We start from the raw sequence: 18239 nt of genomic DNA, 5'->3' as shown, positions 1-18239 counted from the left end.
GATCAGGTCATGGAGTTGGGGTAAGAGAAAGCAGCAGGACTAAACATTTGATGGCAAGACCTGGTATCAGATCATCTATTAGGATTAGAGAAGGAGACCAGCTAAAAGAGGACGCCATGCAGAGCAGGATCCGGCTCCCAGGGGCAATACAGTAGAAAGGATTTCTTTGAGAATCAGTGCCCTAGCCAGTCAGCAGGGAACTCAGGGGAAGCTCTAGCCTCAAGCTGAGAATTATAGCTCTAATCAGAGAACCAGGGCCAAAAGCCAAACCACAGAGGTTAGCCCAACACTACTGTGTCAGGGAAGAGGAGGCAATTCAGTGAGCACACATAGAGACCTTGGGTAGCAATGTCTATTCTATTATTCCTACTGGCAGCATAGGATGCCTAATATCCTGCTCTCTTAGGCAGGATTTGACTCACTAGATGTAGGAGGTAGAATACTCCTAGCCTCTGTCAGAGCAGAGCTAGGAAAGGCAGGGTTTAACAGAAGGCTACTTCATATACTTTGTTTCATTCAACTCCTCTATTTGCCAGCGCTTAAATAGTAGCAAAAACATCATACCCATTGACTGCTAACTTCCACCAGAATTGACTGCAACTTCTTAAGGAATTAAACATGATCTGGCCCTAAATATTGGGCTATGAGGTTTCTGTATATCAGTGGAGTTTATACACTAAACCAGGGTTGGCAAACTTTTTCTAAAAAGGTCCAGATAGCACACGTCTGAGGCTTTGCAGGCCATATGGTATCTGTCTTGAGTTCTCAGCTCTGTTATTGTAGCATAAAAGCAGCCATAGACGATATGTAAACAAATGGGTGTGGCTCCATTCCCATAAATCTTCATTTATGGACCTTGGAATTTGAATTTCATAAATTTTCATGTGTCATAAAAATATACTTTTGATTTTTTTCAACTTAAAAATGTAAAACTTATTCTTAGCTTGTGGACCACAGCAAAACAGGGAGCAGGCCATAGTTTGCAACTCCTGTACTAAAAGAACTTGCTTATTTAGTGAGCAATGCCCTACCTAATTCTGCCTAGCAGGCTTCAACATCACAATCAGGGCTGCAAAATCCCACTGATAGGATTAACCTTGCTCCAAAGCTCTGGTGTGAAAATCAGGCCACAGACAAGGAGAATATAAGAAACTCTACATACTGTCCAGTTATAAAGTCAATCTGTTGGAGGGTCCTGCTCTATTTCTACACTTTGTTCTCATAATAGGTCTCTGACGTGGTTCTTGTTGGTAAAGCCACTTGAGTTGCCCTCCAGTTCTTACAGACATACTTTCTTGTATGTCTGAGTTTCTGCTTGGCACTCAGTTCCTACAGAACTGGTGGCTGGCCATGACCATCAACCCAAAGTGCTCTTGGAGATGGGAGGGCTGTATATTAACCCTAGTGCTTATGGCCGGGTTCCTGTGATCTTCCTGAGGTCAACCCTCTACTTACCTGGATCAGCCTCCTGCGGTTGGCCCATTTCTAGGCCTTGCTGACCTGGCCAATCTCACCAAGCCTGACTGAGGCAGTTAGTATCATATTAACAGAGAGGCATGTGGGAAAAGAAGATGAAAAATAGTAATCATCCAAAGACTCTTTAAATAGCCTTCATTATAACCCCAAACCAAGATGGTGCAATCTCTTTGTCTTGTTCTATCCTTTAGAAAGCACAAGTGTTGAGAAGTAAATTTCTTTCTGCCACAATGAGTGTTCAACATGGACATAAAAATTATCCACAGTAAAACTCTTAGTAACTATCTCAAGGCACAATAAAAAATATTTAGTTTTGGTCTTTACAATTCTAACTTTCAAGTCTCTTGAGTTCATTTTTCATGGTTTTGGCTCATTCTTGATTAATTAAAACTGTTCCACAGTTTAATGGAATATGTGATGTGATTCAGTCACATAGCTTTAATATTTCTTATAATTCTTTTTCACATGTACCGAATTCTATACTATGATAGATGGATATCCTCACTTTCCAGTGTATAAACCACTTCAAGACGAAACTAAACATTATAAGGTAGATGATGCTACATTTCAACTTTTCATCAATATATCATACATCCTTTGCAAAGGCAATCGGGAAAAAACTGTACTGATATCTCTCCATTATGAGTTCATGTATTTTAGGGGATGACATCTGAGAATGTATATTTCTTTTTTTTTAAGTTAATTTTTTTAATTGAAGTATAGCTGATTTACAGTGTTGTGGTAGTCTCTGCTGTACAGCAAAGTGACTCAGTTATACACATACATTCTTTTTTAATATTTTTTCCATTATTGTTTATCACAGGGTATTGAATATAGTTCCCTGTGCTATACAGAAGGACCTTGTTGTTTATCCATTCTCTATATAGTAGTTTACATCTCCTAACGGGAATGTGTATTTCCGACCTAAGTTTGGTACCTGACCTTTCATCAAGAGGAAATTTGTGCCAGGAATTTCAAATGTGGTTAATTATGAGAAATCTTCGTTGTCTGCAATTCAGTGACACTTGAGGGTGGAGATAGCATGACATAAGGACTTAGTGTCCATTATTAAAGACCTAACTTGGATGCAGTTCTAAAAATCAAGTATCTAGACATAGCCCATACTTTTGATTTTCAAACAGAAGTGTGGATTTACAGTCACCTGTTATTCTCCACAACGAGGACATGCCATCAAATTGGCTCTTTTGGATTACTTTCGTTATGTTTATTCCGATATCTTATTTGGCACAGACTAACAAATTAATACTTTGGGAACCACTCCAGGCCTTTTGTTGTACAAAAATTACCTCAGGAAAAAAAATTACCTCAGAACAAAATGTATAAATTCCTTAGTGAATATATTTGTTGCATGGGAAAATGAGTCTCATTAATTTATATTCCCATGAACCACACAATTCTTAATAACAGAGCAAAGGAATGATACTCTGAGACACAAAAGAAACATGGGAAAATACGGAGGACACCAAGGATAGTGCCAGTCTAACCAGCTTCATCTTCCAACTCTGATACTGCTTTCATTGCTTTCAAACAATATCCATGTTCAGACTTAGGACTACAACGTTTTTACTTAACCTCATTTATATTAGATTTATTTTACATCTGTACCTTCTTTCACCCTGAATGAACATTTCAGCAATATGGAAGGGGTATGTAGGGTCCCAGCAGTGTTTATCAAGATGGGAGAAACTAGACTCTATTTAAATGGCAATGGGAATGAGCCAAAAGATCACAGGAAATTGAAGATAAAGGAGAAAAATAGATAATAGTGTAAGATTCCTAATAAAGTGGGAATAAGGACACTTCATCCATAATATCACTAGGCAAGAAGTAGGATATGGGTGCAGGAATCATGCAAAGTCTTTGTCATTTGGAGGGCTCCCTTCCTTGGATTCTGTGGAAATGTAGATTTTTCCTTATTTTGATCTTGTCATGCCCAATTAATTGGCCATTTAGGCTTAGGAGGGAGCAGCACATGTTGGTTGTCTGCTGTGCCTGGCAGGGGCAGACTTAGGAATAGAACTGGCGTGGATTCTTAGACTCATGTTCTTTCCACACACCATATTGTTATTGTTGAAAACAATGTTGCTTTTAAAAATTACTCTATTTATTTTTGATTGCAGATTAACAATTTTCTCTGTACTTCAGTACATTCTGACCAATTTGGAAAAAGTTCTACATATGAAATTAATCTGAGGCACTGGATCTTCCCTACTTAGGTGTCTAGAGGAGCCCTCCTCCTCCCACTGCCCCCTTATGTCCCTTTTGGCACCACTAAATCATAGGAAAATATGGAAGAAACCAAGAATAATGTGAATATAACCAGCTTCACCTCCCAACTTGGCACTGCTTTCCATGGGACCAGTGCCTTAAAATCATTTCCATTGTTCCTTGTTTTGTTGTTTTTTTGCCACGCCGTGTGGCATGTGGAATCTTAGTTCCCTAACCAGGGATTGAACCCATGCCCCATGCACTGGAAGCGCAGAGTCTTAACCACTGGACCGCCAGGGAAGTCCCCATGGTTCCTTGTTCACTGCTTGGAACTGACTAAAGAAAGGGCAGTCTTTTCCTTTATTATAAACATTTTATATTTATAAATTTCCCATGAGCAAATTCAATAATAAGCTCATAGGGAGTATTTATAGGTTCCTCATGAACTCAGTACTCTGCAGTACCCATTGTTATCCTTATTTGTCATTATTTCTGGGATGCGAGTCACCTGTTCAGGTGCTCAACTCTTTCGTCACTTAAATTATGATTTTTTTTGTCTTTGACCCTCATAACTCCACTCTGTTTAACAGGACCCCATAAACTCTTTATGGCCATTAACTTGCTACTTTTTTCTCTCATAATATTGGCTGAAAAGTTCTTGTGTGACATTTTCTGAGCCTATGTTCTACATGGACTGGCAAATTGGAAGCTAGCCTCCAATGACTGTTTTCTACTTTCTTAAACTTGAAGCACTAAAGCTCAGAAGTCACAGAATCCTTTACTGATCACATCCAACCTTTCTTTCTCTGGTGACAACCTGCCTTCTCACTATAATTCCTGAGGGTCATGCCAAAGGTCCCCACCGGCAGATGTAATACTGTGAAGGGAGCCATGCAGTGAACAGGGAACTGGCACCAGAAATTTCTTGATGAGTCCTATAATTTCTTATTGAAAAACTCCCCAAACTCCACATGGTCCTTTCATTTTCTGATGTCTTTATTCCCATGAACCAATTTCTTTTATTATCATATTTCCCCAAAAACAATAGTCAAGAACTCTGGCTCTTCTTCCACCTTTCCATCTCCCACAACGACACTTCTCACTTGAGCCACCATATTTATAGCTTTATGCTTTCTTTCACCAATGTCGACTCCTGCCTCTTAAGCATGCCCTTTATATATTGTGAATGCATCTGCCTTTCTTCTGTTGCTCTTGCCAATATGCTATCACACATCAGCTGCACCTGGTGTAATTTGCCATGGCTGGACATGACCAAAGGAGGCCCTAGTGAGGACAAAAATGGAAAACTCTTAGATCCTGTAGTATAGGCACAGAAAATCAGAGGTTGCCACAGTGCTGGTACAGCAAAGACTTTAAGGCCCCAGCACCGAAATTGGGCCTGGGTGCTATGACTTCCTGAATAGAGGAATTACTGCCTTCTATAGCAGTATGAGTTATCTCTGGGTGCTGAATATGGGGGGAAGGAAGGTGTAAAATACAGCAGGCTCAAAGTTCACTCCTCTCCTAACCTGGTGGGTGTTTCCCTCTGTGTGGGATGCCTAGTCTACAGAACTTAGGGCATGCCTCTGAGACACGCAAGGGAGATCATGGGCAGAAAAGTCAACCCTGGTATCTTTAACTCATTTGTATCCTTTGAGCTGCCGATCTACTTGGAGTATAAGCCAAAGTAAACAAAATCTCAAATGTGACCCAGACTCCCTGATTTTTGCCTCTTGTAACTTGAAATCAATTGTTCCTTCACATATTTCCACTGATCTGTAGACCTTATCAGCAGGCCTCTAGAATGATGCATAGAGGAAGGAGCTCTATGAGAGTCTGCCTCACTCCTCACTTCACATTCATTTCTCTTCCCCATCCCCTTTGTTGTAGTTTCTTTGGCCATTGATCCTGGGCATGTGAATGTACTGACACTGAGTAAAATCAGTTGTTCTTTGAAAAAACAATTTTTTTTCAGCACCTACAATATGCCAGATACTGTTTTGAGTGCTGCGGATGTAGAAATGAACAATAATGGTAAAAACCCTACCCTCCTGGAGCTGCCATTAGACAGTATATTAGATGGTGAAAAGTGATATGGAGAAAATAACACAAGCAAGAAAGCGGAGTAAGGAGTGCTAAGGGGCTACTTTAAATTGGGTGATTAGGGAGAGGGCAGACAGCAGAAGCAAGAAGAACTACAATCCTGCAGCCTGTGGAATAAAAACCACATTCACAGAAAAAAAGACAAGATGAAAAGGCACAGGGCTATGTACAAGATGAAGGAATAAGATAAAACCCCAGAAAAACAACTAAATGAAGTGGAGATAGGCAACCTTCCAGAAAAAGAATTCAGAATAATGATAGTGAAGATGATCCAGGAATTTGGAAAAAGAATAGAGGCAAAGATTGAGAAGATGCAAGATAATTGATAAACCATTAGCCAGACTCATCAAGAAAAAAAGGGAGAAGACTCAAATCAATAGAATTAGAAATGAAAAAGGAGAAGTAACAACTGACACTGCAGAAATACAAAAGATCATGAGAGATTACTACAAGCAACTCTATGCCAATAAAATGGACAACCTGGAAGAAATTGACAAATCCTTAGAAATGCACAACCTTCCGTGACTGAATCAGGAAGAAATAGAAAATATGAACAGACAAATCACAAGCACTGAAATTGAAACTGTGATTAAAAATCTTCCAACAAACAAAAGTCCAGGACCAGATGGCTTCACAGGCGAATCCTATCAAACATTTAGAGAAGAGCTAACACCTATCCTTCTCAAACTCTTCCAAAATATAGCAGAGGGAGGGACACTCCCAAACTTATTCTACGAGGCCACCATCACCCTGATACCAAAACCAGACAAGGATGTCACAAAGAAAGAAAACTACAGGCCAATGCCACTAATGAACATAAATGCAAAAATCCTCAACGAAATACTAGCAAACAGAATCCAACAGCACATTAAATGGATCATACACCATTGCACAAAACTATAAGACACTGATGACAGAAATTAAAGATGATACAAACAGATGGAGAGATACATCCTGTTCCTGGATCAGAAGAATCAATATTTTGAAAATGAGTATACTACCCAAAGCAATCTACAGTTTCAATGCAATCCGTTTCAAATTACCAATGGCATTTTTTACAGAACTAGAACAAGAAATCTTAAAATTTCTATGGAGACACAAAAGACCCCATATAGCCAAAGCAGTCTGGAGGGAAAAAAAATGGAACTGGCGGGAATCAGACTTCCTGGCTTCAGACTGTATTACAAAGCTACAGTAATCAAGACAATATAGTACTGGCACAAAAACAGAAATATAGATCAATGGAACAAGATAGAAAGCCCAGAGGTAAAACCACGCACCTGTGGTCAACTAATCTATGACAAAGGAGGCAAGGACATACAATGGAGGAAAGGCAGTCTCTCCAATAAGTGGTGCTGGGAAAAGTGGACAGCTACATGTAAAAGAATGAAATTAGAACACTCCCTAACACCATACACAGAAATAAACTCAAAATGGATTAGAGAGCTAAATGTAAGACCAGACACTATAAAACTCTTAGAAGAAAGCATAGGAAGATCACTCTTTGACATAAATCACAGCAAGATCTTTTTTGACCCACCTCCTAGAGTAATGGAAATAAAATAAACAAATGAGACCTAATCAAACTTAAAAGCTTTTGCACAGTAAAGGAAACCATAAACAAGAAGAAAAGACAACCCTCAAAATGGGAGAAAATAGTTGCAAACGAATCAGTGGACAAAGGATTAATCTCCAAAATATTTAAACAGCTCATGCAGCTCAATATTATTAAAACAACCCAATCCAAAAATGGGCAGAAGACCTAAATATACATTTCTCCAAAGAAGACAGACAGATGGCCAAGAAGCACATGACAAGCTGTTCAACATCACTATTATTAGAGAAATGCAAATCAAAACTACAATGAGGTATCACCTCACACCAGTTAAAATGGTCATCATCAGAAAATCTACAAACAACAAATGCTGGAGCGGGTGTGGAGAAAAGGGAACCCTCTTGCACTGTTGGTGGGAATGTAAATTGATACAGCCACTATGGAGAACAGTATGGAGGTTCCTTAAAAATCTAAAAATAGAATTACCATATGACCCAGCAATCTGTCTCCTGGGCATATACCCAGAGAAAACCATAATTCAAAAAGACACATGCACCCCAATGTTCATTGCAGCACTGTTTACAATAGCCAGGTCATGGAAACAACCTAAATGCCCGTTGACAGACGAATGGATGAAGAAGATGTGGTACATATATATAATGGAATATTACTCAGCCATAAAAAGGAATGGTATTGGGTCATTTGTTGAGACGTGGATGGATCTAGAGACTGTCATACAGCGTGAAGTAAGTCAGAAAGAGAAAAACAAGTATCGTGTATTAACGCATATATGTGGAACCTAGAAAAATGGTATCGATGAACTGGTTTGCAGGGCAGAAATTGAGACACACAGGTATGGACACCAAGGGGGAAAACTGGCGGAAGTGGTGGTGGTTGTGGTGGGATGAATTGTGTGATTGGGATTGACATATATACACTAACATGTATAAAATGGATAACTAATTAGAACCTGCTGTATAAAAAAATAAATAAAATAAAATTCAAAAAAAACTGGATGATTAGGGAAAACCACTGAAAAGGTGACATTTAAGGAAAAATCTGAAGGAATTGAGGTTGTAAGTCACACAGTATCCCAGGGAAGATAGTTTCAGGTGAAGAGACCAGCAAGTGAACCCTCCCTGAGTTGAGAGCAGGCTGAGGATGTTTAAATGACAGCAGTCAGTGTGCCTGTAAAGGAATGGGAAGAGGGCACCATGTAAGGCCAACATGCAATTGCACAGTACCTTTTATATGTCCCACCATGGCTTGAAGAGAAAGTTGTGATTTGCTGGGGATCAAATAGCTTTTCTTTATTTACCTGTGGTAAATATCCTTCCTACCTCCTTCCATGAGCATTTTTTGCCATATCTCAAGCTCAAGTCTACCAGTCATCTTCTGGATGAGGCACACAGCTCGTCTTAAGTGTCCTGCTAACTTTATGAAATCTACATTCATGAATGCCAGTGAATGGCATCCAGTTTCTAACATGTCATCTCCATTTAAAAAACATGATGTTATACACAATAATAAGAGCTATCATATGCTGAGTACCTGCCATGTGCTAGATGCTTTACAGATGCTATATAATTTGATCACTCAACAACCCCGTGAAGCAAATGAGGATACTGAGTTCATTTTACAGTTGAGGATCCTGAGGCTTAGGGAGGACGAACACCTTGCTTAACATTATATAGCTACTAAATGGTAGAGTCAGGCTTTACACATAAGCGCCTCCTCCTTTCACCATACATCAATGTTCAAAGCAGCACTATTCACAATAGGCAAACAGTGGAAATAATCCAAATTTCTATCAACAGATTAATAAATAAATAAAATGTGGTATATCCGTACAGTGGAATATTATTCAGGCTTACAAAGGAATGATGTGCTAATACATGCTACAACATGAATTACCCTCCAAAACAATATGATAAGTAAAAGCAGCCAGACACAGAAGGCCACATATCACATGATTCCATTTGTATGAAATGTCCAGGATAGGCAAATCCATAGAGGCAGAAAGCAGATTAGTAGTTGCCTGGAGCCTAGAAAAGCAGATTAACTGTACATGAGCATGAATTATTTTATTGGGATAATGAAAATATTCTAAAACTGGAAATATAGTGATAGTTATATAACTTGATGACTTTACTAAAAAGTCATCACATGGTATGTAAATTATACCTCAATGAAGCTGTTTTGTTTTTTGGGCTTTTTTTTAAGAGGCAGGTCTGACTTTCTAGAGCTTTACTAGATTGGGAGAACTCAGTATATGATTCAAGTGAAGGGTACACTCTCCAGGAACAAAAGTGGAGCATTCTGAGAGGTGGGAGGGAGAGAGAAAGAAGGTAGAGTATAAGAGACCAGACACCAGTGTTCCTCCCTCCCCGCTCCATCTCACCAGCATAAGAGTGGAACCTGAGGGGGTAAGTGAAGGTCTGACAAACATTTTTCTAACCAAGTTTGGGGGAAAATTGAAAATAGGTGGAATTATGCCCAATTTGGTCTTTGGAACTCAAGAGACACCACCTTTCTGTGCTCCCTCACTAACAAGGCGTGATGATAACAGAAAAGAAATGGATACATGACATATCTAGGCAGAGGGAGAGTCATGTCTCCCTCAGCTCCTACCTGGCATACACTGATCCAGAAGGTTCTACATGTTCCCAGTGGAGGATGTAGAAAATAGCTGAATGTTGAAAGCCAGCATGTCTGCCATGGGGCCACTGCCATGAGGAGCAAAGTGACCACATGGCAGAGATTGCAGGTAGACAGCCTCATCTAAGGGCTGGATGGAGAATGTGGCTGAGATTCAGAAGATCTGAAAGGCAGGTAGGGGGAGAAGTGGGACCAAGACAGCAAGGTGGTGAAAAACCCTGGGCCTACATGGGCTGCGACCATAGATGCTATACTCCACAAGCCCCAGACTTCATCATTAAATGCCAACAGTGTGCCCAATGTTGTGGGGGGAGAGAGCATTGCTGAGGGCATTACTGTAGAGGCCAGTGAGGAGCCACACAAGGATACCCATGTCTACAGGTTGCTCCCTCTCAGTCGCCATCTTAGAGAGGAAGGACATAGAGGTGGCTGGTGTGTTGGTGGTTGGTGGGGGGGGAGGGTTGAAACTCTGAAACACTGAGAATTATCTAAAGGGACTGCATTAACCCACAAGATACTTTTTTTTTAATTCCTTAATTCTTATTTTTTGTCTTTTTTTTGGAAGTAGAGTTAATTTACAAGGTTGTGTCAGCTTCGGATACAGCAAAGTGATTCAGTTGTGTATACATATTCCTTTTCGGGTTCTTTTCCATTATAGATTATTACAAGACCTTGAATTTACTTCCCTGTGCTGTACAGCAGGTCCTTGTTGTTTATCTATTTTATATATAGTAGTGTGTATATGTTAATCCAAAATTCCTAATTTATCCCCACCCGCCCCCCTGCCACCACTATCCCCTTTGGTAACCATAAGTTTGTTTTGTATGTCTGTGAATCTATTTGTTTTGTGAATAAGTTCATTTATATTAGTTTTTTAGATTCCCCATATAAGTGATATCACATGATATTTGGCTTTGTCGGACTTACTTCACTCATCTGTACCATTTTTCTAGATTCCACATATATGCATTAATATACAATACTTGTTTTTCTCTTTCTGACTTACTTCACTCTGTATGACAGTCTCTAGATCCATCCATGTCTCTACAAATGACCCAAGTTCATTCCTTTTTATGGCCGAGTAATATTCCATTGTATATATGTACCACATCTTCTTTATCCATTCCTCTGTTGATGGACATTTAGGTTGCTTCCATGAGCTGGCTATTGTAAATAGTGCAGCAATGAATATTGGGGTGCATGTGTCTTTTTGAATTATGATTTCCTCTGGATATATGCCCAGGAGTGGGATTGTTGGACATATGGTAGCTCTGTTTTCAGTTTTTTAAGGAACCTCCATACTGTTCCACATAGTGGCTGCACCAATTAACATTCCCACCAACAGTGTAGGAGGGTTACTTTTTCTCCACACCCTTTCCAGCATTTATTATTTGCACAAGGTACTATTTTTAATGGAAAGAGACTGAGTTTCCTTCATGGTTTGGTATAGTAATAAAACAAGTTGACTTAATCCCCAAATGAGCACAGTTGACCAAGGCCTGTACCTGGCTGCTTATTCACAGTGCCAGGAAGGGCTGTAGCAGAGTCTGGGGAATGAGATTAGGCTCTGCAGAGTTCTATGTGAGCCATCAACGTTTTTGGCATTTGGGACTTGATTAGGACTTCCATACTGAAGCTAAAAGCAGGAAGATCTGAGAGTGGATTGTACAGCTCTTAAACTTTGATTCTATTAATTACTAAAATAGATTTAAAAAGCAAGTAGAAATGCTAAATGTCTGAATCTACTTAATACATGGAGATCTGGTTCCTTCTAATCCAGGGGTTCCTAATCCTGGGTCCATGGATGGGCTATAAGTAGCACATGAATGCATTGAAGGTTGGGTGCAAAACTGAGAGGATATACATGTATGTGTGTGTTTCTGGATAGAGGTTTTGTAACTTTCATGAGTTTTCCAAATGGGGAGAAAAAAAGGTTAACCACTCAGAGAGGGCAGTTGAAGCTTGGGGAATGGATGAGACTCTCCAGAGAAAGTGGGGACAGAGGAAAGTCCCAAGTAGAACACTAGAAAATCAACTAACTGTAAAGTATCAGACATTTTAACATAATGATTCTCATATCTTTGCCATATGAATTGCAGATAGTCTGAGTTTCATGATGTGGTGGTCATTATTATAGACTGCTGACCTGGGGCTTATGGATGTACTTGAAGAGGTACATAAACTCTTGGAAATGGAGTGTGAAATTTTCTGTGTATATGAACATGAGCAGATTTCTTGGGAGAAGAGCTATAGCTTCCACAGAATTTTAGAGAGGGTCCTTGACCCCCAAAGTGTTATAAAGCATTCACTTAAACTTCTGGCAAGGACAGTAATTCAGATTCCTTTCTATGCCAACTCCTATTCTCTCATCTTTATATAACTTCTCTCACTCTGACAAAGCAGTGCAGAATATGCAGTCCAATCTGAATATGAGAGAGAAGAGAGCTCAAAGGGATGATTCCAAGGGGACTAATAACCCTTCCGAAGTGAGTTCCAGTAGGTCTGCTCAGCACTTGAGTCCTGAACCACTATGCAGGAAGACTGCTTGGGCAAAAGGGCCAGGGACAGGAAGGCTTCGGCTGACCACATAATTAGTATCAAATTTATATACAAGATGAGGTATTTCCTCTTTGATTGTATAGGACATTATAAATGAGGAAGGGCATTGCCAGAAGGAACACTTCATGGGCTATTTATCATTATAAAGCAGGCAAGAGGAATTGACTGACCTGATGGATTATTCAGAATTCTAAACAATGATCTCATGATAATTCAGTGAACAAGATTTAGACAGCACCTGTCTTCATTAGCAATATAAATATTTCTTTAAAACACCATTTTGGAATTAAATACAAAATAAAACTAAGTTTCTTGACTTGCTGAACTACTAGAGATTGATTTTTACCTCGTGGATGACACTTAGCCTTCATCATTGCTAAGAACCATTCATGAGGTCTGAGTTACTGTGTGATAAGCTTCCCCTTGCCAGTGCTTCTATCTTTCTTAAAAGAAGCTGTCCTTTGCATCAGTGGGAGGTCTCCAGGAACACACCAACTCTCTGATAGGACTGCTGCCGAATAATCTGGTTTTCAAATGGTGCATACTTAGTACTAAATACTTTTCATTTATTTGATGCTCACGATACATTTATGATATAGATATTATCTCCATTTTATCAGATGATGAAACAGTCTTAGAGATGATAAGCAAGTGGCCCATGTAAATTCTCATGTACTGTTGGTGGGAAAGTAAATTGGGATAGCCATTATGGAAAACAGTATAGAAGTTCCTCAAAAATTAAAAGAACAATCATATGATCCAGCTATCCTATTTCTGAGTATATATCCAAAGGAAATAAAATCACTATATCAAAGAGATAATCTGTACTCTCATGTTCATGGCAGCATTATTCACAGTAGCCAAGACATAGAAACAACCTAAATGTCCATCGATGAATGAATGGATAACAAAAGTGTGGTATTATATATATAGTGGAATGTTATTCAGCCTTTAAAAAGAAGGAAATCCTGCCATTTGCAACAACACGATGAACCTGGAGGACAGTATGCTAAGTGAAATAAGCCAGCCAGAGAAAGACAAATATTGCATGATCTCACTTTTATGTAGAATCCAAGGGAGGAAAAAGCCTAACTCATACTAACAGAGTAGAATGGTGGTTATGAGAGGCTGGGGAAAGGGAAGTCGTGGGAGTTACTGTTTAATAGGTGTAGAGTTTCAGTTTTGCAAGATGAAAAGTGTTCTAGAGATGGATGGTGGTGATGGTTGCACGACCATATAAATGTACTTAGTACTATGAAACTGTACACTTAAAAATGGTGCCGATAGTAAATTTTCTGTTATATATATTTTGTCACAACAAAAAATTGGAAAAAACCTGAAAAAAAGTGGCCCATAGTCATACATCTGTTTAAGAGGTAAAATCAATAATCGAAGTCAGATATGCCTGATAACAAAATCCATGTTCTTTCCGCAAAACCATACAACTATTTTAATCAAACAATGTGACTGAATTTATTTATAAACATAACAGTCCTTTAAATGAGTCATCTTGGCCAACTCTGTTGCACTTATTATTTGAAAAATCTGTGGAAAAAAAAAAAATCTGTGGGACTTGTCTTCAGGAATGTCTTCACAGACTACGGATCATTGTTTTGATTCTTCTCAATAGTGGTAAATTTTAGTTCTTTGAGAGGGATTGACTTTTGGAAACTGGCAAAAGTCATTTTATTGATTTAAATGTGATTAAGCTGGGTAATACAATTTGAGCAGAAATTTTATGTTTATAACATAACAAATTTATTTCCTTGCCTGGCTCAGTACCTAAAGACTTCATAAATTAATGAGTATGTAAATAAAGCTCCCAAAATAATCATTTTGACTTTGAAGGTCAACACACATTAGAAAATATAGGTCAGGAATATCTGTTTTGTTGAGTTACTTAGCCACACTATGTATTCCCTAGCTAGAGTTCACAAAGATCAGTTGGATTAACTCAAAAGTAACAGGGGTGGTCCTCTCAATAGTAAGCTTCAATTTTATGTTTCATAATTCAGCCTCAGCCTGGCATCCTCCCTAGAGATAAAACTTTCTTAAAACAGACTAATCATCAACCAGAAAGATTCATGACAGCAATGTGCAGACTGAATACATAAAAATAAATACAATTTAGGAGGAGTTCTTCATTTTATCTGAAGGAAGATAAGAACCTCTGAATGTTTGCCCATTTTTATAACCTAATCTCTTTTGGTAAGAATAAAATTTTGGATGCATCTGTTGGGCAATAAATTTCTTTTTTCATTTTCAACCAAATGCTTGATCCTAGACATATTACTTCTTGCTAATTTTAGAACCATCTGATTGTTAGAGGAGTGAGTAATCTGTAATTAGGCTATAAAAATTTGAGTACAGATTATTTTTATGCAACATTATGTACAGAATGAGATAGAGAATACCCTAACTACTACAAAACAAACATTTGTAATGCTCGAGTATACGTATATGGAAAGAATCCAACTGAATCATACATTTGATTACAGCTGAGTGTTTGGTTCTACTCACAGGATGCATTTCTTTCCCAATGTACAGTGTCTATGTATTATCCACCTCTAACCACTTAACTCCAAGCCAACATTTCCCAGGCATCCTCCTTCCCAAATTCCAGACTCCTATCCAGCTGTCTTTTGGGCATTTCCACCTGGATGTCCAGAGTTAAGACTGTTGTGTATGGCTATGCAGACTGTATACTATACAATTTCTGGAGTGAAGGGGGCCATTTACACAGACTACCATATGTCTCTTGGTGTTGTACAACACACCTACCTTGTCCGCAGGCAAAACACATCCAAAATCAAACTTACCAAGTCCTTCCACCAAAATGACCTTATCTTGCTGAGTTCCATTTCCATTGAACTAATAGCATTGCCTTTTCTCTGTCACTTAGCTTTGAAGTTTGGAAGTCTTTTTGACAACTCTTCTTGTGCTCTACATTCAATCAGCGGCTGAGCCAAATTGATTTTTACCTTCAAGACGCCGATCATATCCATCTTCTGTTCTTCTTTCACACTGAAAAACCTGACCATTCCCTCATTGTTTAGAATTATAGACTTGCACGCTTGAAAACAATAATGATGTTGCAGATCCAGGCCAAATCGCTCTTACATATGAGGTAACTGAAGTCAAGAAAAAGTAAATGACTTCCTGAAGGTTGTGTATGTAACTAGTGACATAAATGGGATTAGAATAGGAATCTCCTAGTTCTCATGCCCCCAATCCTTTCATTATAAAATTATTATTATTTTTTTCACCTGGCCCTATCATCTATTTTCTGTCTCTCCCCACTTCAGTCAATCCTATGCTCTTTGGCCAGATTTGTCTACATAAAAGTATTACTTTTCTTTATAAATATTTTATTGTTCCATATCACTTCATAAAGCACAAATTCCTTACTCATGACACAATATAGATGCAACTTACCTTTCTACTATAGTTTAAAAACAGAAAATATATCGATGTAATTCTCCATATTAATAGACTAAAGGAGAAAAATTATTTATGTGAAGCATTTCAGAAAAATATCTGCTAAGTTTTAATACTAATGTATAAGAAAAGAAACCCAACTGAACTGTCCTTTTTTTCCAGAGAAATGAAAACTTACGTGCACACAAAAACCTGGGCATTAATATTCATAGCAGCTTTCTTCGTAATAGCTAAAAACTGGAAACAATCTAGATGTCCTTCAACAGGTGAATGGTTACGCTGTGGTGCATCCATGCCACAAGATGACACTCAGCAGTAAAAAGGAATGAACTATCGATACCCACAACAACCTGAATGAATCTCCAGGTGAATACATTTAAATAATAATATTGAGATCACAAAATTAGAAATGAAGGCCAGATTAGTGATTTCTAGGAGTTAGGGATAGAGGTTAAGGGAGTGGTAGATATGGGTATAAAGAGATCCCACAAGAGGGCTCTGGGAACAGTTCTGTATTCTGACTGTGGTGGTAGTCATGCAAATCCACATGTGGGATATAGTTGCATAGGACTACACACACACACACACACACACACACACACACACAAATAAATGAGTACATGGAAAAGTGGTGAAATCTGAATAAGCTCGGTGGATTGTACCATTGTCAGTTTCTGGGTTTGACATTACAGTACAGTTATTCAGGATGTTAAGCACTGGACTTCCTGTACATTTTCTTTGCAACTCTCTGTCAAAGTATAATTATTCCAAAATAAAAAGCTTAAAAATATTAAAACAGAAATTTTAAGCAAAAAAGAAAATTCTGACTTGTTGACATCCTTTGGTTTTAATCATAAAAAGTTGGATCCTGCCCAGTGTGAGGAAAATTTACCTGAGAAGGTGATTTAATGCCATCTTGCCAATTAACATGCAGGTGCTTAAAACTTCTTCACTGATAGATCAGAGATGGGAAGGGGAGCTCACCACAGACTGGAAGAAAATATTGCAAATCATATTTCTGATAATGGACTTGTATTAACAGTATTATTTTATCAACAATAAGAAAACAAATGACCCAGTTTGTAAAATGGACAAAATTTGAACAGATGCTTCACCAAAGAAGATGTATGGATAACAAATATGCACATGAAAAGGTACTCAACATTATTAATGATTAGTTGAATGCAAATTGAAACCACAATGAGGTACCTCTATATTCTAATGGCCAACCTCAAAAAGATCTCTGATAATGCCGAGTGCTGGTGAGGATGCCTCACAAAAACCTATATGGAAAATTTTCGTAGCAGCTTTATTCATAATTGCCCAAATTTAGAAACAATCCTTCAACTGGTAAATGGAGAAACACACTGTAGTACATTCATATAATGGAATGCCACTCAGCAACGGAAAGGAACAACATGAATGAATCTTAAACACATGCTTAGTGAAAGAAGCCAAACATCAAAGATCTACATACAGTATAGTTCCATTTATATGGCATTCTGAATAAGACAAAACTATTGGTATGGAAAATAAGTTAACGGGGATCTTGGATACAGAGGGGGATTGACTACAAAGGGGGATCATGTCCCATATCTTCTTTTTTGATGTTGATTATGCAACTCCATGCATTTGTCAAAACTGATTGAACTGCACATCAAGAAGAATGAATTTTCCTAGACAGAAGTTTTAAAAATAATTTCTAAAAGGGAAAATGGGCGAGTCACAAATGAAGAAATCCAAATGGCCAATAAATCTATGAAAAGATCTTCAATCTTACTAATGTCAGGAAATGCAAATAAAAAAACCCTATGAAATAAAATTTCCCACTTGCAAGGTTGGCAAAAACTGAGAAGTCTGTTGATGATTTTCAGAAAAGGGAACTCATAAACTGCTGATGGATGTGTAAATTGATACATTTTGGAGAGCAACTTTGTAATATTTTTTAAAGTTGAAGATACCTGCTTTTTGGTTTGTATCCTAGAGAAAATCCAGTACATGTACACAATGAGACATACACATGAACGCTAAGTGCAGCATTATTTGTAATATCAAACAGTGGAAGTAATTTATATGTCAGTCAAGAGGAGCATGTATAAATAAATCTGACATATTGATATAATGTGTTGGTCTACAGTAGTTAAAATGCAGGAATAAAAACCATGTGTATCAAAAAAATCAATATCAAGAACAATGTTGAGTGAACAAAACAAGCTGCAAA

The sequence above is a fragment of the Neophocaena asiaeorientalis genome, unplaced genomic scaffold (assembly GCF_003031525.2).
Source record: "Neophocaena asiaeorientalis asiaeorientalis breed wild unplaced genomic scaffold, Neophocaena_asiaeorientalis_V1.1 scaffold1371, whole genome shotgun sequence".
In the NCBI taxonomy this organism is placed as follows: Eukaryota; Metazoa; Chordata; class Mammalia; order Artiodactyla; family Phocoenidae; genus Neophocaena; species Neophocaena asiaeorientalis.
Note: the sequence above shows the minus strand (reverse complement) of the source record.